This window comes from Brachycentrus maculatus, unplaced genomic scaffold, assembly GCF_059751285.1.
Source record: "Brachycentrus maculatus isolate JH-2025_06_01 unplaced genomic scaffold, ASM5975128v1 h1tg000110l, whole genome shotgun sequence".
Lineage (NCBI taxonomy): Eukaryota > Metazoa > Arthropoda > Insecta > Trichoptera > Brachycentridae > Brachycentrus > Brachycentrus maculatus.
Window position 1 is genome coordinate 312,560 of NW_028280863.1, and position 26,222 is coordinate 338,781.

Genomic DNA, 26,222 nt, shown 5'->3' on the forward strand with positions numbered 1-26,222 from the left:
TGTTTTATCTTCAGGTAAAAATACAGATTGTAATCAGGATCGCCTTTTCAGTGAAAATATGTTTGTTTATTGTGGATATACAAATATTTTATGCTTCCAAATTACATCTGTCGATGACAGTTGTTTTATATTCTATAAATATTTTTAAAAAGACAATCGAGTGTTTTCCAATGGTTGCCCGAATTTTCAAGGATTATCTTTTCAGATTTAGAATTTTTTTTTTCTTCAAATTATATTAAGTATTAATACGTATTGTTAAATGATTTCTTAATGGAAGGTAATGGTAGTAATGGCTTATCAAACCTTATCTTAAGAGTTAATGGTTAAGTTTATTGCCAATATTAAATGTATTATTTGCACAATCTTAAGTTAGTTGTTCTCCTGGTTGGCAGTATAGAACACGTAATATGGACTTAGAGTTATAACTATTATACTACTACTAACATACTACCATCACGCCATTTCAGGGTAGGCAAAGAGGTTGGAGCGATACACTCTTCTCTCCTGACATACATGCCTAGCATCCTTCACATCCATACATCTAGTCATACATGCCCTCCGTAATCCTAAACATTTGACAATACCAGAATTTAGGTTCTGATTGATCTAATTGTCCCAAGTCTTTTGGCTATCATTTTTAATTCCATCACAACGATTTTTCCATAGATTCGTCTGAGTGAACGCATTAAAACGATTTCAATAACTGTTGATATTATGTTATTTGTGTAACCGCATTTGAAATCTAATTTTGAACGTTTATTTCGGTTCAATGTGGCCAAAAAGCCAAGTGTGCATTATTTCAATGTAATAAAAAAACAATACATATAAGTAGATGAAATATCGCTCACACCTTTCAACAACGTCATATATAAAAAATCTTCAATTTTCAGTTGTGTCAATTATGCATGTTTTCGGAATGCCCAGAAAATGTACGAGATCCCAGCAAAAGTGGCATATTTTTAACATAATATTTACGCGCTACGGGGCAGAAAGTGTTGTTTTTGCATTTTGAAGAAAAGGTATTGTTTAATTTTTTTTTTAATAAACTCAATATTTTTCAAATGGAGAAAAAAACATTCAGGTTTTACCTAAAAAGATCTGTTGCACAGTAAAAAGTTCAATAAGTGGCTTGATATTTGTTTTTAAAACATTTTATTAGATTTTTAAACTTTAAAAACGATCTCCTAAAAATCAAGTATTTTGATTTATGACGTTGTTGAAAGGAGTGAGCGATATATATTTATTTTGAGGAAATTAATAAAATTTGGAATCTGACATTAATTTGATTTGTTTGCATTTTAAAAATGTGTCTATAAACAAAATCTATTTAAAGAAAAATGTTATACATTATTTCAATAATTCAATTAGAACTTAAAGAAAACATAAAACATTGATATCAGCTAACTTTGGATCACCGCATTCGGATATATTTCTTAACGAGTCTATAAAGGAGCTACCTCTTATTTATTAGTAAAATTTATTAATACTCCTAACGGCGATCAATAATAATAATAAATATTATAAGTATTTTATAGAAATTGATTAACGATAAAGAAGTCAGAGCGAGGTTTCCATCGATTAATGGCAAATTTACGGCATAAAATATTTATGACTTGTGTTTATTGAATAAAATATTTTACAAATTTATTAATAATTGCCATAAAACGTATTTTTAGAGAATTGAATAATTTAGCAGTAAAATAAAGAGATTAATTGCAGATAAATAATATTTTATTTGACATAAAATATTGCATATAATGTATTATCAAATTAAAGCATTATGAAAAAGAAAAGCGGGAGGTAGAGGATTTATTATTATGATTATGTATATATATATATATATATATATATATATATATATATATATATATATATATATATATATATATATATATATATATATGTATATATATATATATATATATATATATATATATATATATATATATATATATATATATATATATATATAAATATATATATATATTTATATATATATATATATATATATATATAATATATATATATATATATATAACCGAATGAATAGTTTACGTTACTATACGAGCACTCTTGTATTCTTAATAGCATTAATACAAGGACAATGAATCAAGAAATTATATTGTCATGACTATGCAAAAAACTAAAGTATAATCATACATCATGATTTTGTAAAAACTTTGGTGAATGAAAAAATAAATAAAAAAGAATAAATAAAGGAATCAGTTAGTTTCGAGGTTGGAATAACTGCTGACTGTAAAAAAAAAACTTAATAGCATAATCACAACAATGAAAAAAATATATTGTACTCATTGAAATATAATGGAGATGCTTTGAAGGCTTAAGCCCATTATTTATGAAGTAAAATGGCGCAAAAAATACCACGAAGGAATAAATACTTAACATAATATAATATGAAGACGAAATCAATAAAATAAATAAAGTCGTCGGTGGCCTAGACATTGGTTTTTCGGATAAATATTTGTCCACCTCCGTAGTGAAGTGGTGAGCGCGTTTGGCTTCCGTGCTAGAGGTTCAATTCCCAGGTGGATCAAAAATACGGTTGATTTTCACTCTTATATTTATTTCATATCGCCCCTGGTCCCCGAGGCGCAGGAGTGATCACATTGCCTTCATGTAAGTATATATATATATATATATATATATATATATATATATATATATATATATATATATATATATATATATATATATATATATATATATACATATATATATATATATATATATATATATATATATATATATATATATATATATATATATATATATATATATATATATATATATATATATATATATATATATATATATATATATATATATATATATATATATATATATATATATATATATATATATATAAAAATTATTTTGATAGACTAAATAGAATAAATGTTAACGGTTTGATTTATGAATTATTAATATAACAGCACAGATCGTATGTTCTCATTAATTTATAATTTATTAACATGAACTGACGCACGACTGTAATTCGATCACCATTATTTACCATTGCCTTCATGTAAGTATATATATATATATATATATATATATATATATATATATATATATATATATATATATATATATATATATATATATATATATACATATATATATATATATATATATATATATATATATATATATATATATATATATATATATATATATATATATATATATATATATATATATATATATATATATATATATATATATATATATATATATATATATATATATATATATATATATATATATATATATATAAAATTATTTTGATAGACTAAATAGAATAAATGTTAACGGTTTGATTTATGAATTATTAATATAACAGCACAGATCGTATGTTCTCATTAATTTATAATTTATTAACATGAACTGACGCACGACTGTAATTCGATCACCATTATTTACCATATGCGTATTCGGTGGCAGTTAGTTATACTTAATACTGAATGTAAAATGAGAAGGCTGCAACAATCATGAATTCAGTAATGAGGTGGAACCGTGGAAATCCGAACAAATTGTGGCCTATTGGGATTTGGAAAAGTTCGGATTGGTCGAGCAATTTGTAATACAGTTCACATGTAGTACTAACTTTAAAAAAATATATATTCAGTTCTAATGTTAATGAAGTGCTATATGACGGTTTATTATTTTTTTAATTTCAAGATAAATATTGTTTTTTTTTATTATTTACAAAAATACTTATCAAACTATTTTTGTGAGCCAAAGCGGCACATTATCAGAAATACGAGTAGGAATCAAATTGTTGTATTGGTTTTCGTCACGTCAAAAATAATCGTTAACAACTTTTATAGAATGACCTATTAATAAACAAAAAGTGTACAGATTTTTTTTAAAGGAAATGTGTAGGAGATTCTGGAACAATAGCGGTCCTAGACATATCGCTCACTCCTTTCAACAACGCCATATATCAAAAAACTTAATTTTTCAGGAGATTGTTTTTAAAGTTTGAAAATATAATACAATGTATTAAAAATAAATACCAAGCCACTTATTGAAGTTTGTACTGTGAAACAGATCTTTTTAGGTAAAACCTGAATGTTTTTTCTCCATTTGAAAAATATTTGGTGTACTTAAAAAAAAATAATAATACCTTTTCTTCAAAATACAAAAACAACACTTTCTGCCCTGTAGCGGGTAAATATTAAGTTAAAAATATGACGCTTTTGCTGGGATATAGTACATTTTCTGGGCATTCCGAAAACATGCTGAAATTGACGATTTTTGATATATGACGGTGTTGAAAGGAGTTAGCGAATATTAAAAAGCTTCTTTATTTTATCAATGAACGAATATAAATAACAATCAATCACTTAAGTTAATTTAGTAAACTGAATGTATAGTTTATGTGGGTAGAACAAAAGGCTACCGATTTGCGTCACTATGCCTAGATGTACCATTTTCATAAATGTTGTATCTAATCTTGTAAAACACTCACACAGCACGTGTTTTAGCAATTGGTGTAGCTAAATATTATTGTACTCGTAACGTGGTGTTTACGACCGTTTACTTCAGGATTGGCGAGAAGGCGTTTCACATCGCTGTTAAAACAATATTCTTCAAATTCAATTGCTCTAATGACAGTTCCAAGCGTTTCTCAAACTGTAGCACAAGAACTCAACCTCCATAGCAAGTAATAAAACAACTCATTTATTAAATGCTGTAAGACCTTTTTAATAAGAATAAAATGTTTCTTTTTGAAATAGCATTTACTCATTAGAATTGCAATTTATTTTATCAATCGTGATAAAGTTTCTAATTTCACTGAGTTATCTCATTTTGGTGACAGCTGTTTCGATGAAGACATCAGATTCTATAAAAATAATAAATCTGATTCCCAATTCGCTAAGTGCTTATATAAAAATGAAGTCTTGCATGTGGAAAACAAGGGTTACAACAATTGGTAATAAATAAATTAATAACGGAGATGTTAATCACATGCGTGAACAAACAAACATAAATGATTTAAAGTTATAATGTATGTACGAGTATGTGTATCAAAGCGATGAGGAGTGAAGAATCCTAGATTCTAGCACGGAACCACGACTAGATGAGCAGTAATATTGTCAGTCAACAAACCATACTACATTGTCTTTATTTCAAAAAGCTTCACTACGTGAAGTTGTACATTATTTCGCATTTTGAGAACCACCAACCTTTCGAGCGATTCAAGCGATGATCATAATTTATTTTTGCAACGAACGAGTTCAATGAGATGTTTGCACACTGTTCATTTAAACTATATTCAGTTACATTCAGTGAGGACCGTATGGTCGGATCGTCTGATGATTAATGAAACGAGCTGCCGGGTCACTCTTGGTACTAGAAACTACATCTTGTGAGTACGAGCATTCTATTCCGGACACGTCGGTTGTATGGGAGATGATACAAATTAATTCCCCTCAGTTGATCTCTCTTGGACCCAATTGAAACTTTGGAGAATGCGTTACATAAATAACTTCTCAACGATATTCACATCAGGCACTTAAAAAATAGTGTAACTAATAAGTTTATCGTACGTGCAAAAGACAAAAAAAAAATATATATATATATATATATATATATATATATATATATATATATATATATATATATATATATATATATATATATACACAGTATGTATAGTAGTGATTTTTTCACTGTAATATATATTAAATACTACCCTGGACTTGTACCTGAAACGGAGAGCTGATAAACTTTCCTTCATGTGTTAACGGTCACGATAACACTGCGTTTATATGGTGCAGGCCCCATGCACCATGGAGGTGCAGATAAGGGTTTGAATGAATGAATGAATATATATATATATATATATATATATATATATATATATATATATATATATATATATATATATATATATATATATATATAGATATATATATATATATATATATATATATATATATATATATATATATATATATATATATATATATATATATATATATATATATATATATATATATATATATATATATATATATATATAACGTGGTAATATTTTCCTTTTGAAAATTAAGTGTAAATAATATGTAAAGTGGGTGTATAATAATAAAATAAACAATGTGTTGCTTTGTAATTAAAGTTTATTCTTAATTTATCTTTATAATAATTTTATATCTATCTATCTATCTATCTATCTGATTCTGACAGTTAATAATATTATCGGAAGTCTTTTGTTTTATTCTGAGCGACGCATGTGGCATCTGGTGGTAGAACTGTTTTATGTAGGTACTTTTTGTAAGTACTTAATAAAATGTATAGGTAGGTACCTAGGTATTTTATTACATCTCCCCCCTTGGAGAAGAAAATTCACAGTAAAATTTTCACTCCTCCTCCGGATCATATCCTTGTAGTGAAGAAACTGGTATAAGTTTAGTGATGTGATAAAGTTTTTTTTTTTCTTTTTTCTTTCTTTCTTTTTTCCATCTTTTTTTCCTTTCTTTTTTTTTCTTTCTTTTTTCCGTTCTTTTTTTTTTCTTTCTTATTTTTCTTCTTCTTGACCCTTTTAAAGTAGACACAGTTTTTCTCAATCCATTTGTTTTTTTCTTTTGAATTCCTTCATTTTTATTCAGATCTCTTAAAGTATCTTCTAATATAACCAAATGTACAACTTTTAATTGTTCATATGCATTTTTATTCGATTCTAAAACTGGATTCCTGCTTAGACAATCTTCTTCTAAATTCTTCTTTCCTGGAGTATATTTTATTTTATCTTTCGTAGAAGTTTTTTCAACTTTATTTTTATTTTCATTTTTCAAGCACTGTTTCTGTGTTATTTGTATGTCTTCATTTTTATTCTGATCTTTTAAAATATTTTCTAATTTAACCAAATTAACAACTTTTAATTGTTCATCTGCATTTTCATTCGATTTTAATACTGGATTCCTGCTTAGACAATCTACTTCTAAATTCTTCTTTCCTGGAGTATATTTTATTTTATCTTTCGTAGAAGTTTTTTCTACTTTATTTTTATTTTCATTTTTCAAGCACTGTTTCTGTGTTATTTGTATGTCTTCATTTTTATTATTAATCTTATCATCCTCATTTGTTTTAAACCAGCACGTTGCTTCAGGGTGATATCGAGTTCCCTTATTTAAATTTTCACAAATCTTACATGGACTTTTATCTTTAATTTTATCACTAGTTCTTAGATTTCCACGTCTTCTTTGATTATCTTTTAATCGTTTTCTTTGATCATCTTCTAATTTTTCTCTCTCACTCCGAACATATTGTAGTAATTGTTTTAATACATCTAATGTTTCATAATCCATTTCCAATTAACAAAATTGTCGTTTTATAACGTGGTAATATTTTCCTTTTGAAAATTAAGTGTAAATAATATGTAAAGTGGGTGTATAATAATAAAATAAACAATGTGTTGCTTTGTAATTAAAGTTTATTCTTAATTTATCTTTATAATAATTTTATATCTATCTATCTATCTATCTATGTTTTATGTAGGTACTTTTTGTAAGTACTTAATAAAATGTATAGGTAGGTACCTAGGTATTTTATTACATATATATATATATATATATTATATTTATATATATATATATATATATATATATATATATATATATATATATATATATATATATATATATATATATATATATATATATATATATATATATATATATATATATATATATATATATATATATATATATATTATATATATGTATATGCATTTATATTTTTTTTTATTATATCATTTTTTTATTTCAAACGATAACCAAATATTTGTAATAAAACATATTGAGATTCACCAGTAGCAACTTTACCGCCTTCAAGTCACATAACGAACTACAGTACGAACTGGATTCTTTAGTCTGTGGATTTGACAGATGGCACGTAACGAACCAACGGTATTCATGCTCGCCATACAAGTGATTTAGGTATGTATCTGACCAGTACATTTGTCCATTTTTGGAATCACGTGGGGGAAACTGCGTTATTCAATAAAAATATGGACATTAAAAATACATTTAAAAAATCTTTACTTCTTAATTTTTGATATCGCATTAGCAGACAAATAACTTTGTGGTAGGTATTCAGTGATACAAAATCTGTGACTTGTCGATTAGGGTGGTAGCATTTGTGATGTTAGTACCTAAAGGTCGTAAAAAACGTTCATCAAAATAAGAAACAAAATGGCGAACACGTGAAGCATTAGAAGTGTAACGGAAGAACTGGCACTGAGTTGCGAAGAGGGTGAAAGTCCGTCTTCTGAATTTTCTAAGATTTTCTCATCACTAAGATACATACGAAGAAGTATCTATGAATGGCCACAGCCGACCATCGTTACCAATTCACACAAAGAAAGTTATTTAAGATAGATGTATATCGACATTACTTTTGCTGAATAAAATACGCCTTTTTTGCCAAAGCACAAAATAAGCATTTTTCATTACGCATAAAAAATAACTTAAACTATTTTTATGTAGTAGGTGCGTTTTTGCGCTTAAGTCGCGAAAGATATTTACGTGGTAAAAAAATGAAGAAAAAAAAAATATTCATAAAAATGTAGAATCACCAGATTACTGGTCAAATTAAATTTATGTGGAAAAAAACTATAAAGTGGTCATTTTATTATATAAAACACACTTCCACCAAGAAATGTCAGTACAAAACTTAAATCCAATAAATACGTAGAAGATAATATGGAAGTCTCGAGCATTTACAGCGTTCACCACCCACAAAATTCGTCTCTGTTCAGATGTCAATAACTCACGATAACAATCCCTAGAAGAGTGAAGTCCAGTTACTGCGTACAAACATTTGGACGTAGTCAAAATATTGTTGTTCTCTATTTATTTTTGTACTCGAGTGATAATCTGATTTTATGCAAGTAATATTTTAACGTATCGCTTAATTCTCAATAAACAATTTGGTCAAGTTTATGATCATAATTTATGGTAAATATAAATATTTAAAAATACTCTGACGTAGCAAGCAGACTTTAATCTCAAACATCTATAAAATTATTATCAAAACAAATGATGAAACAAATTTTAGAATGAAATAATCAATCACTTTTTATATTTAACATTTTCATTTTTTTATCACATAAAAATAATTGTATTTAAAATTCGAAAATGTCATACTATCTATCTCAGGACTTTGAAGGAATTCGCGTTGTGCGGGCTGCATATTTATTGATAAGACATTGAAAAAAACTTTATACCTACCCATGATCAATGAAAACGTTTACGTCACAAAAAAATACAATATTTTGAACTAAATTATTTCTTAAGTTTATAATTAATAAACACACTATTTGGAGAGTTATTGCAAGAGGTTGGTAAAAGATTATACCCATGCAATCATATTTTTTAAACAACTATTAAATGTGACACTCGATATAGGTAAAACGGTATGTAGAAAAATCGATAAAATAATTTAATTTACGATATATTATAGAATCTTATCTCAACAAAGGATAATCTTTATTTTAAAAAAACATGAAGCAGTACAATTTTAATATCGAATAAATAATTATATAATTAACGTGTAACATTGTTTTAAAATAACTATAAATGTTTCATTATAACTTGATTATAATGTTTACGGTTGCGAAGCTAACCGCCTCTTTATCAAAACTGATTAGTCTCGATGAAGAAGCGGTTAGCTTCGAAACCGGTAGATATTATAATTAAGTTATAATAAAATATTTATAGTGATTTTAAAACTAAGTAACATTTTAATTATAAAATGGAAAATCACAAAGTGAGTGCTTTAAATATAAATTATTAAAAAAATTATAAATAATTGTTTATACATTTCTGTAGCTAAAAACGTTTTGTTTATGGCCGATATTGTTGTAGTAGTGAAAGGGTTAATCACTCATATGTGAATCTTTCATGTGAGTAAGGAGCCTTGGTGACGGTGAAAGGACTTAGACACAAAAAACTAAAAGAAATCGCCTTGACTCGGCTGAGTTCGCCGTTCTACTGTCTAAAAATAATACACCGTTTATTCCTTAGGACACATTACAGATCAAATAATAATACGATACGAATCGACGTGCCTTAACGATCTTTTGGATGTGATCAAAAGATATAATTATCTGTAGCTAGTAGTATGCGGAAAACCGAGTAAGTAAATATTAATGTTAACAAAAAATCTTATTTTTAATTAAAATTTACCATATAAAAAAATCCGACACGCATTTAAATGGTTACAGTATCTTTGTTAAATAACGTAAGCGTAAACTAATTAAAGTTCAAGGGTTGTATTATCTAAATTTTCGAGTATTTATATGAATTTGTAATATTTACAAAGTTAATTTTAATTCAAAATAAATAAACTTAAAAAAATGAAATAAATAAAATACTATAGTGGGATATTTACGGCGGTTCATTAAAAAAATCATTTTATTTAGGAGTAAATTTTATTGACATCAAGAACCTAAGACATGTGAAATATATTTAATATTTATTTCATTTTGTTATTAGTAGGTATATGAATTATAGGTTAAAAATGGAAAATTACCATTTTTACTAGTAAAAATGCCAAAGAGAAAAACAATACGTTTGAAAGCATAGGATAAAATATTAATTACTAAAAGTATTTTGCAAAAAAATATTTCACAAAAAATCCGATTAGTACCACGTTTCAGTCAAGCTAAACAAATAAATAAACATTATTTTCAATAAGACCCAAATCAGGAACCAAAACCGGGACAGACGAGCAGCTCTGAGGGATTTTTAAAATAATTTAACAACAAAAAAATATTTTTTTAAACTATGTCACTGACTGATGATGTACATATTCAAAAGAACAATCAACCTTTTTTAAACGATAAAGCATGACGGTGAACGAAGCAAATTACTATTTTCATTTGTTATTTTAGTGATAAATTATGCATTGTCCTTCACTATTTTTTAACAGACCGTTAAAAATACGGAGTTAAAACATCCCGGAAAGCATTTTTTTCTACATAAACCATTAGTGAAACGTCGAATTTTGCTTGCCTAATTTAAATAAAAAATATTTTTTGAATAACCAACAATATGTATTAAATAATATGAATAGTCTAAATTTTCTAAGCACTGCCATTTTTAGCTAAGTGCGCACAAATTATGGAAAAAAGAACTTTTCTCCTAATAATCGTAACAATGCGTAAAATTTCGTGTGATGGAAAGGATGAATAATTTAACGATTATTTATACTGCCATGCTAAGTAAATAAAAAGCTCAATATTTTAAGGGGATATTCGTTAACACAGAATTCATTCCACCGGAGACCACCCGGGAGGTTACATGTCTGTTCACGTCCAATTTTTCAAAAGATATATTATACAAAAATGAACTCCTTACCTTTAAATAACCCTTTTCTTTTCAAAACCATATAATTATTTCGAAGAAAAACTATTTTTCAATGCAAAAACTGTGTTTTAAGAACAAAATCAATTAAGTAAAATGTGACCTGGATTTAGAGCTTAACGAACGCTGGACCCTAAGGATGGAATCGAAGATTTAGCTACTAAACAAAATTTCCAAAAAAAATCTGACACAGAATCAAGTAAGCGCCTATAGCATTAGCGCTAGGCAATACGCGTAACAGTAATATATTTCACAATAAACAGCTGCTTACTTCTATAACCATAAACTTTACGCACAAAAACACGTACATTAACAACAAAACAAGAACATTCAAAAGGAAATTGGCGGTTAATGGTTATGGAAAATGTTATTCAAATGATTAAAATCCTAGAAATATTGAGAGAACGCCCATTAAGTAAAGGATGTATTTCGCATTTTATTATTAATTTATTAATAACTATTTAAGAATAAAAATCTGATAATTATTAACTATCTAGCTAACCTTTGAGGACGGCATGAAAGAGATGCGATAAATTACCTTATTTCCAAAGATTTTACATGTATAATTTTGATAAACAAAATCTAATATTCCAGGTTTTGGTGTTTTAAATTCACTTTGTATATTATTATAATATTTGCAGTATGTCAAATCGACGTACCTAGCCAGAAAAAAAAACGATTTTGATATATTTGTACGCAGTTGGGGTTGGGTAAGTGTTTTTTCCGCGTCTGTCTCGAATTGAAAAAAAAATCATTAATTGATTCGACAGTCACTTTGTGGTAAAATCTATCCATTCTTACTTTAATTTTTACTTAGTAAATGCCACTATTATTGATATTTACTATGTAAACCATAAATATATATATTTTTTAAATGTTGTAGAAATCTTAGAAAAAAAAACATTGTTTTGTATTTTAAACGTATTGTGAATAAGACATACATATTTACATAATAAAGTAGGTCTCTACTTCTTAATAAGATTTATTTAACCTCAAAACGACCTGATTATCAAATTAGATTTATTCCATTATTCTTTTAAAACTATTTTTCAATGCAAACATTAAATTAGACCTTTATTAATAGTTTATTTATTTATTTATTAACAATGATTATTCGAACATATACAAAAGAAAGGTCGTGCCGGCGACGTCAGTTTGCGCTACTATAAACGATTATATACTATATATATGCGCTACTATAAACGATTATATATATATATTGCATTTATTTGATAATTGAGTAAAATATTCATACAATTAAACATCATACGAGTACATATGTTGTCCTACGTCATTACACATGTTGGTGTTTTAATAAATTATTACACTGATAACAAAACATACACACAAAAAGAAAAGCAATACTAAACATGCTTTACATCATTTCCCTGGTACACGAAATAAATATCGGCCATTAAAAACTAGAAAATAATAAAATTTCTTTAATCGATTCGCAGTCTTGAGGTAGGAAGGTCAATTCGACAGTCAAATACTCGTAAAACATTTTACACGAAAATACTAGTAAAATGTGATTCTTAGGCAACACGTGTTTCGGTCAATGAAATATTGTCAATAAGTTAGTTTATCATTGTACCTGTATGTTACACATTTCGCTCACACCTTTCAACAACGTCATATATATATATATATATATATATATATATATATATATATATATATATATATATATATATATATATATATATATATATATATATATATATATATATATATATATATATATATATATATATATATATATATATATATATATATATATATATATATATATATATATATATATATATATATATATATATATATATATATATATATATATATATATATATATATATATATATATATATATATATATATATATATATATATATATATATATATATATATATATATATATATATATATATATATATATATATATATATATATATATATATATATATATATATATATATATATATATATATATATATATATATATATATATAAAAGAGCTTGATTTTTCAGGATATCGTTTTTAAAAATATAAAGTTTAAAAATATAATACAATGTTTTAAAAATAAATATCAAGCCACTTATTGAACTTTTTATTGTGCAACAGAACTTTTTACGTAAAACTTGAATGTTTTTTCTCCATTTGAAAAATATTTAGTTTATTTAAAAAAATAATTAAACAATACCTTTTCTTCAAAATGCAAAAACAACACTTTCTGCCCTGTAGCGGGTAAATATTAAGTTAAAAATATGCCGCTTTTGGTGGGATATAGTGCATTTTCTGGGCATTCCGAAAGCATGCACAACTGAAAATTGTCGATTTTTGATATATGACGTTGTTGAAAGAAGTGGGTGATTTCAAAACTAGACAAAAAAACTTGAGAGTTTAAGAAAATTTGTATAATTTTTTTAACAAAAAACCATTATATTTGTAGCAAGAGGTCGATAAACTTTTGGAAAAAGGTCGAACATGATAGATTAAAATATATAAATAGAATATTGTGAAAGATATCAACCTATTTCGTCATCAGAATATAGGTACTTCATAAAATAATCTCAATAAATTAAACAGTCTACTTGCGTCACACATTTTTGCAACGATAGTAAAATAAACCTTATACTTACATGTTTTTAAAAATGTATAAATATATCTACTGTTACTACACGACTTGATAACGTTGCTAAAAAATATATAACTTTATTTATTGCTTGGGCAGTCTATTTGTGGTAAAATCTATCCATTTTTAATTTAAGTTTTACTTAGCAAATACCACTATTTTTTAAAATCTACGGTGTTTGAAAATGATGCGGAATGCATCGAAACACGAATCGTAATAGATTTCAAGGAATAGTGGTATTTACTAAGTAAATTTTAAATAAAAAAATAATATTTGAGTTCGTTACCCAAAAATATATTTCAATAGATTAACAAAAAGTTATTTCATAAATGTAAAATGAGAAAAACCCCATTTAGACGTGATTGATTTATTGAGGATATTAATCATTTAAAAAGTTCGGTTGTTCTCAGTCAGTTCTAATAAATCTGGTCAATGATATACTGCAATACATTTTCTTCCCTATTCGCAGGCAGTGATGCATAGCATACCGCATTGGATAGACGCGCTGTTGACTTAATAAATATACGAAGACAAAGTATATTTATACGAAGACAAAATCAGTCCTGCGCTCCATAATATTGTATTTACACACAACTATTTACTTGGACAAACAATTTACATTATCAGTTATAGTTCTTTGGATAAGATATAGTTGAAGTTTACATATGTATATATGGTATGCTATTAGATCCATAATAATGCTTAAAATACCGCAAGGTTAGGTACGCTCCAGTTGCTAAATGTCCGGTAAACTAAACTGACAGTTAACGTCATTGAATTTTGCGCTTTTTCGTGTGGTTTGAAATAAAAACATTTAAAAAATACTCTTTGTATTTTATATTAGACCTCGAGTAGGTTCGAAATTTTCAGTATTTTTTATTTTATTATTTCTTCCTTATCCTCATCAAGCAAGAGAACACCTCATTAAATTGAGTAGGTGTTACATTGATAGTAAGTATAATAGATTAAATTAAGGCCCAGTATTCGATAAATCGCAACTTAATTTTCTTTAAATCCAAGTAACATTTGGCGAAATCGATTCTTCTTCTTAAAACACCGATTTTGTACTGGAAAATAAGTTTTATTCTACATAAATGGTTTTGAAAAGAAAAGAGTTATTGAAAGGTAAGGAGTTAAAAAACATATATTCTAAAAAAAAGAGAAGAGAAGTGACGTCCGGCTCTAAGCGCAGCCGGACGCTTACTGAATTCTATTATTGGGAGCAAGGCCTTAATGAGTCAAAATATGTGAAAATAAGGACACACCACGATATGAATATCGACTTACTATGTAAGCGATTTCAGTGCTGAAAATGTCCAGTAGAACATTCATTCAAAATTTCCATATTCCTCGACTAATTTTGATGTAGGTACCTACGATAAATACAGGAACTTTGTTTAGAGTTTGTTCGACTCGTAGAAAGCGCTAAAGTGTCAGTTGTATTCGAGAATGGTAGTGACATAAAATTAAATATGTGAAAAAATATTATTGATATTATTACCCCATGGTAGACGACTCCCGGGCAGACCACCAAAGAGATGGATCGATAGCTGGGAATCGACATCGCAGGAGGCTAATCCCATTTAAAAACAGGCCACAAGGCCTACACCAAGAAGAAGAAGAAGAAGATTACACACAGGTTTCGCACACTCTAAGCGCGAAGATTGTTTCCGACTTTTGACATTACCACTTTCAAATACCATCATTCTTCACGTGGATACGTGATTATACCAAAGCTTTGTTATACGTAGAAAATATTTTACTCTAATAATTTCTAAGATATTTTGTGGCGATCTTTCATCGTCGCTGCAATTCGGTTCGGTATTTCTTAAATACATGTAGGTCAGGGGATACATTTATGTATGTCAGTAGAACGAAAAATAACAATAGCTAGAATTTATTAGCTATTTAGCTATTTAGTTCCGTTCTACATTTTACGACAAACATAATGCATACATGCTTAAATCTTGCTTTCATGTGCGGTTCTAAATTTAATACAAATTTACATATTTTGTACCAACATTTTCTGACAGTAGTTCAGTAAGTATTTATATAATACAAAGTAATTTGTAATATTTTTACAGAATCTCAATCCTCTTTAATGATACTCAGTGATAATGGACAGATCGTGGCAGATATCTCTAGACCACCAAGGGAGCGCAGAAGACGATAGATCGATAATGGACCAAAAGATTGAAGAAGAAAGTCCTTAAATAAGAGGTTGTCGTTAAAATTAATATTGATTATTCACTCAAAACAATTTTGAATTTTTTATCAGCAAAACCGAAAGTGCCGACAATGATCCTACCATAATATTAACATGATGATTATAATATTAGTTTTTCAGAAATAAGTGACTTTTTACATTTTATTGAGACATCGAGATGTGAATATTTTAATTCATTCATAATCAATAAAAAATATATAACGTAGTCATGCAGGAGAAAGTGACTAAGTGCATTTTTTACAAAAACCTGATCATTGACTATTTGATATCTTACTAGCTTAATATTTCCCTGAAAAAATCCCAAAGGATTTTGAACTTGAAAGTGTAATATATTGACTTGTTAAAAATGACTAACTGCATTGATGCGTATTTTATTGCCAAGCAAAAGTAACTTAAATAGACCTCCTGAACATTTTACGTTTTGTTAGTTGGTCACTTTCTCCTGTATGAGTACGATAAGTTATATAGAATAAACTATATTTTTTAAATAAAGAGAAATATTTGTGTTTTTATTATTAATACAAATATTTCAATTTCATACTATTTCTGTGACCTTAAGCGGCTCATTATTAGAAATATGTATCAAATTGTAGTAGATTGGGTTCGAACCGAGAAACTCTGACTTAAGAGTCCGCGACACTAACCAGGGAACCACAACCCGACATTTTATATTGGTTCCATCAGATGGAGTCGGATTTTAATTCCATGATTAGGTTGGGTTAGGTTAGCGAGTTTTTTTATGAATCATTTTCTCATTAATCGATTCAGCAGTCACTTTGCGGTAATTCATTTTTTATTTAAATTTTAAAATGGTAAATACCACTTTTGTGATACCAAGTAAAATTTAAATTTATTCTTTTTTCATCCAACAACCGTTTTACTCGCATTTTGAACCGATTGAAAACATAATTAGAACTTATCAGGAAATACATTTATTAATCAATTTACCTAAAATAAACATCTCTGTTGCCTTTTTCAACTACGACTGACGACACTTTCGATTTTTTTATCATTGCTGAGAGTAAAAACAGGCGTTAGTACTTCGCGAATAGGTAATTTCTTCGCAATTTGTTTGTAAGTGGTCTTCCGAGCGTTTGATTTCATTATTAATTGCCTAGGGTAATATTTACTTACTTAATGTAAATAGTTTAAATATCTGTGACGTGCATACATTATTTTTTTCCCCTAAGAATGAGCCATGAAATCCACCTATTTAATTTTTTCGTAATTATTTATTTTAATAAATATCTGACTTTGACCTTTGTTTAGTGATTGCTAAATTGCTGAACGCCAAAATAGACAACATGTAAATATGTACACAATAACGGTTAGCACCGGAAGGTCCCGGGTTCGAAACCCGATTGTATTAACATGGATTTTTATTCACTTTTTTTTCACTATTTAAAAAAAATTATTTCATGGTACACGCATTCATTTATGTACATTTAAAACATAAATAGAATATCATATGGGTGGATATATAATAAGATACAATAAACACTATGGTATGAAGCTAATGTAAAATAGAAAAATATGTGAAAAAATAAGATGAAAAATTAAGAAAAGTACGAAAAAAAAGATATTAAATAAATGTTCAAACATGAGTAAGAAAGTAAAATTGAGACTAGGAAATCACAATTGAAATGAATTCAAATTTCTTGAAGATATTCATTTTAACACTGGAATACTAATCGGGCAAAAGCCAATGACTTCCTCGTTCAAACCTTTAAGTAAAAATAAATATTTTACATTCACGGGTGTTTTTATTTTCGGAATGCGGCAGAAGAAGGCTGTCATTTTATTCACATATATTTTTAGATAAAAAAAATCTCAGTGAATATCAATATATCATACATATTTATGACATCTTTGAATTTATTAATCTAAGTCTTTGAAAAAATAGTATTAAACGAATGAAAATATTGGAGTGAATTTTTCTATTTGTGCCTATAAATGGAAAAAGGATCGAGGTATAAAAAAAGAGAGAAAACACTCAGAAGAATGAAGAGTATGTACGTATAATATTTTAATAGATTTGATAATATGTATAGTATTTCTCTGAATCCATTTCGAATGTTATTGTTGGTTAGCAAAGCGTTGTATGCTATGTAATAAAAATCAAACGCGCATCGTATTCTTTATGTAACATTTTGTATGATACGTTCATGCTGCTTTTCTTAGAAAAAGTAGATTACACGGTTTAATTACTGCGTCCTTTTACCAAGCAATCAACATAAATGAGCTGCAGTTTCCTGCTCTTTCAGCAAAAACTTTCTCTGCTGTTTGCTGCGGTGATAAACCACATAGGTATTTTAGGCGAATGCTGTAATGAAGAGAAGTTTACACAGCGAAATTTTATATTTTACTTGTGACGAAAAGATCGCGAGAAAGCTATGCTTTATCCTATTAAACTAAGGTTGGTACCAATGCAGATAAAACTAGTGCAAAAAGGGCTTTGCTTACGTCAATTCCCGCTCCGTGTACTATATACTTGGAACAGGATTTGAAAGGTGCGTACCTTGCAAACCCTGTTCTGCGGAAGATGAGTATAAGGTACACACACCGCAAGTTTCACCCACTCAAAATGACGTCATACCTGGTGTACTTATGACTTTAGTGTCTTGGCGGCATTTTAAATGTGTTTAAACAGTTTAATTCTCTATATCTTTTTTATAATGTTTAATAAGAAAAGTCTGATTTTTTAGTTAGGGTATTTTTTTGTTGAAAAAAGTAATGAGATATATCTTAACACAGACAGACTATGTTTTTAATTACTCATTAATGGTTGAAAAAGAAAGTTGTTGAAATCTAGTGAGCCATCTTTGTAACTACTGATGTGTAGGTGCTACGAAAAAGGCTTTAGATAAATTATTAAAAATATGAAAGATGGCAACTATCACTTGCATCTTTCAGATGTTGAATTGGATAAGCATTGGGTAAAACATTGGGTTAAACATTTGTTAAACATTTCGTACATTCGTCGCGTGGAGCCGGCACTAGATCGCAAGTTGGCGATAGCGGCTATCGCCGTGTAAACGCTCCCCGGGCGGGGAGACATCGGAATGCACCAGTCCGAGTCACGTGACCGAAGTGGGACTCCATTGACGTCAATGGTGACCTCCACCATACATCGCTCACCGCACCGGAGGATTTGAAGCGGCACCGAGCGCCAAGCAACACAATACCAACAATTGAAAAGGCACAAAGCGTCGCCTGCTTCGCATTCCAAATATGAAGAAATCCCTCCTATCCGTAGATGAATGAGACTCGTAAAATTGCTAAACTAACAAATGAGGCTTATCGACACCTCACGTTTCTTCGAAGGCGAGCAATCTGAGAGCTGAAGAGCCTCTGCGCCATTTCAACAAGATTTCGACGCCTATTTCCCGAGCTGAATAATATTTCTAGAGATTCCGAGTAATCCTGCTCGAATACTGCGAAACCTCAAAGATCGTAATAATTTGCTGTAATGTAATCGTTAAACATTTTTCACCTGAAGCATGACTCATAAAAACAGCGTCTGATGTTGTTATCAGCATATTTTGATATTACACAGACAACGTTATTTGAAGTGCGCGCTTTTCGTAAAAATTTATATGAATTTCATGATTTTCTATAGATTGTGCAAAATTCTAAAATGGAATACTAAAAAAAAATTATAGCAAAAAACTACAGTTAATTATTTAAAAAATATATTACATAGGTAGGCAGGAAAACAAAAGTTTTTAGCTGCATAAAGATTTTGCTGGGGTTACAATAAAAAATACTTCAGAAACCCTCCAAATATCTTAAAATTACAAGAAAATTGTCACTTATAAATTTTACATGAACATTACTAATGCTGACCAGTTTCCTTTTACAACAGAGAAGGAGAATTTCATAAATAGCATAAATACAGGTAGGAATTCAACTCCCCACTTAAGTATCCACCCTTGTTTCTGATCTTAATTCTAAAATTCGGGCATAATCTCTAAAATGTTAAAACTGAACGCATTTAAACTAAATTAACTTTCCGTTAAATATATTTTTTCTTTTGTTTGTAAATAAAAATAAGACTTGACACTGGCAAAAGCATCCTTTCACTGGGTGACAGCCCATTTTTTTTAAAATACTACCCAGTATTTACAAGAACCACAAAAATATTATAAAATACTAAGTTATGCGTGTGAAGAGTTCTTTGTGTATAAAAAATAATAAAATACAAAAATTTTGGCAGTAATGCTAATAAAATCTATAAATTGTAAATATAAAGTAATGTAAGATAACATTTGCAGTTAGATTCTGTCAAAAATTAAGATATTTTTATAACCCTGTTTTTACATTGCAGACCAGAATAGCCTCCCAAGTTTGAGGCAATGCGCATTACAAGAGAAGCTGAGAGATCCTATCTCTCCATATGACAACCAGGAGAAATACACACAATATAACAACTATAACACTTAATAATAACGTGTCGATATACTAGTTTACCAAGGTTCATTAGATAATAATCGCTCCTGAATAATGGAGTTGGCATTGTTATTAAAATTTATATGTATAATACGAGTAGTTGCAAATGTGACTAGAGACTGGCTGTCAATAACGATTGACTATCGGTTTCATACGTAGCATTTGATTTACCTACAAAAGTTGTATGCTTTCCATGTGGATAGAACTACTTTTGGACGATTTATTAATGTAAAAGAAATACTAGCCAAAAACTTGCTGCGGAGTAACAAAAACTTTCAGCAAGTTTTTTTAAAAGTAAAACGCATTTTTGGGATAACCCTAAATTATCATATCTTGCACATTGTTGCCCCTTGAATCGCGAAATTTCAAAGCCGCTTTTAAATTAAATAAAATAAAATAACCTTTAATCAAAAATCCTAATGTTTTCTTATTTTATTTAAAAGCGGCATCGAAATTTCGAAATTCAAGAGGCAATTTCAAATTTCGAAATTTAAGGGCTACATACAATAACAAGAAAACGGTGGCTGATAAATCATGGTGGCTAACTCGGATTCAGTAGGTACAATTACATACATATAAATCAGCGAGAATTGCTTTTACAACATATATGTCAACCAGTGTAATTTACATCCGTACCTACCTGTGAAATATTTCGTGATTTGAGTGTAAGTGTATCTGACATTCGATTGGTCGACTAACAACATACGTCACATTAACCACGATTGAACCTTGAAAAGAGTTTATGCTGACTTTCAAGAAGAAAAATCTTTAAAAAATACGTTTTAACTCGAATGATTGTTTAGAAAGATTAATATTTGACTCTGAAATGAAAACGATGATAAGTGTGATTATTTATTTACCCTTTTTCGATTCCCGGTGAAAATTTGATGAAAATTTTCATTTTATTCTCTCAGTACATCGGACATTACAGTCAATTAACAAAATATCAGATAACAGCTGGTATCAGTTGACTATGGTATGACAGAGGTCGTACATGCGTTTGAAAAATTGTTGTGGTCCCGTGGTTAGTGTCGCGGACTCTTGAGTCAAGAGTTTCTCGGTTCAAACCCAGTCTGCCACAATTTGATACCTATTTCTAATAATGAGCCGCTTAGGCTCACAGAAATAGTATGAAATTGAGATATTTTGTATAAATTTTATTTTATTATTTTATTTAATTTGTTAGGGAATTGTACAGTTTTATATTTTAAAAAGTATATAATAAAAAATAGGTACATTAATAAAAATAAAGCCAATATATATTTTTAGATAACATTTTTTTTTTATTAAATTATTAAATAAATATAAGTTATGGTAATAATCAGTCTGAAAATTGTATTGAGAATTGGCCAAATTTTAAGAATTGGGAATAAGTATTTCGACTAAGTCACCAGGATCTGAAGCGATTTACGTTATTTCTGATGATTCACTAACCTCAAGCGTATGACCATTGTAATAGTTTGTCATAGCATAATATTTTATTTTTAAAAAATACCCACGGAAAGACCGTACCAAAATATTTCCGCATTAATAAATAATGTTTTCAATGCGCTATAATGTAATTAATAATTAATTGTAAGTATTATATCAAAAATATAATAAAACTAACTAACTAAGTAACCATCACGCCGCTTCCCCGCAGGGGTAGGCAGAGAGAATAGAGCGCCACACCACTCTGTCCTTGCAAACATTCTTCGCCTCTTCCACGTTCATGCATCTCCTCATACATACCCGCCGATTGTTACGACTCCTAACCTGACCACTTTCAAGTATTTGGCATACCTGATCGTGCCATGTTTTTTTCGGTCTTCCTCTGCTTCTTTTCCCGCTAACATTCGCCTCATAAATTTGTTTTACCGTTCTTTCCTCACTCATTCGTTCTACATGTCCAAACCATCTCAACACACCTTTCTTAATTTTATCGATAATGCTTATCTCAGCTTTGCATTCCTTCCTTATTTCACTATTCGTACATCTATCATACATCGTTTTGTCGCAAAAATATATAATAAAAATTGGAAAAATATAATATTTTATTTTATTATTATTTTTATTTATTTACGGTTCACAAACAATGAAAAACATATTACAATAAACGAAATACAGTGCAATACAAATAATTTTGATGTTTTTCATCGATTAGATGAGAACACAATAAGCTTACAGAAACAATAATGGTGCAGGTTAAACACATAAGTATATAAAGAATAGTAATTTGGCTGTAAAAAAAGGGTAATAACAATTAAAAGTAATGAAGTAAGAAAAATAAAAATAAAAATTGTAAAAATTAAAAGTGAAATTAAACTACGCTTCATAAGGTACAAAATTCAAGACTCCACCAGATTGGTGAAATCAATTTGAAATTGATTTCACCAATCCGGTAATAGTCCTAAAAAAATAATAATAAATAACCTAGAACGTTGGACTAATCACTTTGCGTTAGTATAATTAATTACCAAATTGATGCTGTGTCAATCAGACGCGGTGTCCTATGTATCATTAGGTGCTATAAGGGTTTGTAGAATAAACAACCTAATATGATTTCATTAGCTGTAATTATGAAATTGCATCCATAAAAGCTGCAGATAGTGCAGCAAGTGAAATAAAATCAACATCACACACTGCATGGGAATCATGCTGTACAACAATTGTTCAGTAGTGTGATTTCAAGAATGCATTTATACAGGAGGATGACATCTAAGGAACGGAATTTATTAAATTAATTAATAAATTATATTATATTTCTTTAATGGCAATTTCTAAGCTTTCAATTATTATGAATAAAATTTTCTTCTTTCACACTTGGTTTTTATTAGATTGTTAAAAGGTGCCCGTTTTTGTGTCACCCTATATTAATAAAATACCCTATTCGTTTTCGTGACCCTCATTGATTAAAGAGAAATCCTTGACGATTTGATCACATTGTTTTAATGGATATATGGTTAATGGGAGATGTCACTCACAGTGATTTAAATGCAATTTGCTTTACCAAGTTAATTGAATTAATAGCAGGCAATCATTCAATCCAATTGTCGTATAAATACATAGAACGCGGTTAATTTAATTATGGTAGTATGTACTCATTCACGTGATAACGTAGGTGGTTTAAATATAAAAATAATACACTTGTTTAAGACAACTTTTGAGTATATTAATGTAAACACGACTAGTACGAGAACTACAGATGTTATCATTGTATCAAAATACAAAAAAAAACTTAACACACTACTTTTGAAAAAGGCATAATTTTTTAAAACGTTTTTTATATAAAAGGCTTTTTTTCCCTCGGAACCAGGGTTCGATTTTGATTCTATCAGCGTGGTAAAAATACGATTAGAAAAAAAAATGGTGTGATTCTTAGTGCATTTGAGGCGATTGTTCTATGTTTTTTATGTGTTTTTCAATTTCATGTATGGATCACACATTAAAAAAAACCTTAATAAAGCCATTAAGGGAGCAGCGTTATACACCGCCTAGGTAGCCTAGGTAGTGTTATAGTCAGCAAGCTTGCCTACCGTACTGGAGGTCCCGGGTTCGATTCCTAAGGTGGGGTCAAATAAAAGTGATTTTTCACTCTAATATTTATTCAATATTACCATGGACTGGTACCTGAAGTGGAGGGTTGATGATCTTTTCTTCATGTGTTAACGATCATGATAGCACTGTGTTTAAATGATGCAGTGCCCTATGCATCATGGGGTGCGGATGAATGTTTGAAGAAGAAGCTTTATACACTGTGAGAAGCAAACAAAAAGAACCAATGACATGTTATGAATTACGCGTAGATCACAGAAAAAACTGTCAAATAGTTAGATAATCCCTAACTTCCGGTTTAGAAACAGCCGAGAGCTTAAAATAATAATGATTGAATAAAAGAATCCTTACAGTGAAATTTAGGCAGAAATAACGTGACGTCAGTTACCATACAAATGTGCTTCAATGCATCGATATGCTTACCATATATGTAAGACGGTGAATCACGATCAGTCGGTTTACGCAAATTGGATTAGGTACTAATTACTTCCCTTCCGCCCCAGGACTGCTGACTGGCACGAGCTAGGACAGGGATGGAGAACCTTTTTATTTCTACATTCATTTATCTGTTTCAACGTAAGGACGCTGTAAAGGAAACTTTGACACCCCACCCCCTCATAAATAAAATATTCTTGATTCACAATGTAAGTTAGTCAAAACGTATTTTTTTTTAAATCTTCAAAGAAAAAGTACAAAATTTACAAATAAAATTTAAAATAATTATTTATTACTATATATCGGACACTGGGTTATTCATCCTATGGATGAGATGTCTATTTTAAAGGTGTCTCAACTTGACATAAAACATGCATCATTCTTTCCTTTTTATTAAAGATGAGGAATAAGCTAATACTTCACAAATCCCTCAACTGATGGCATAATAATCGGCTTACTTTACGAATATTTCGAAAACCTTACCGGTATGCGGAAGCATCTAAGATCATTACACATACGAGTATATCCAGGTTTCAAGAATTAATGTAATATGGATGTTCAATAAAGAACAGAACGATAAACGTAACACAAGTATATAAAGAGATCGCTTAAGCCAGCCCAATGCCAGGTCGTAAGCCCTGGGATGCTCAGACTTCCATATTCTTTCATAAAATAAGAGAAGAATGATACATGTTTCATATCAAGTTGAGACATCTTTAAAATTAATATTTATCGTTTAAAAAAAGTCATAATTATGTTTATTAAACTTATGTACATTATCCGATCCATCAACTACTTTTCGAGTTTTGCGGACACAAATATACGGATGTTAAATTTAAATATATAAAGGTTTTCCGTTTTTTTAAATTGGCTTATATAAGTCCAAAGGCCGCATCAGAGTATCCAAAAATTCGCAGGTTTCCCACCCCTGGTCTAGGACGTACTGGATTAGGTCATTCAACCATTATTCCATTTGACCTATAACATGACGTAGGCACTTACATAAATTGTTAATTGCTTTCGTATTTAAACTTACAAAATAAGCAGCTTAGAAAGATAATTTAAATAAGCATACTGAGAAAAAATACACCTCGAGTTTAAAGTTGGTTCGTGAAATATAACATTATTTCTTTAAATTAAAACTAGAAAACAAAACAGTGAAAACATTCAGAAACCGTTTTTTAATTGAAAATACATTGTAGGTACTAATATGGTATACCCTCTCTAAATAAGTTTTAACATTAAAAAAAACTTTTGTAAGTAGTGTAAAATCCTTGTTTCGAATGAATTATTGTAATTACGACTACAATACTATTACGGATCGCAATCTTTTTATCATATCTTGGATTTAATAAATTATATATATATATATATATATATATATATATATATATATATATATATATATATATATATATATATATATATATATATATATATATATATATATATGTTATAAAACCCTTACCGCACCCCAATGGTGCATAGGGCACTGCTTCATATAAACGCAGTGTTATCTCGATCGATTACACATGAAGGAAAGGTGAT

At 28.6% G+C, this 26,222-nt stretch overlaps 1 protein-coding gene across 2 annotated transcripts in view; it reads right to left on the reverse strand.

Annotated features, from left to right (window-relative positions):
- The window catches only part of IP3K1 (inositol-trisphosphate 3-kinase-like protein), a 108,033-nt gene that overhangs the window by 71,091 nt on the left and 10,720 nt on the right, over positions 1-26,222 (reverse strand). The window lies entirely within an intron of this gene.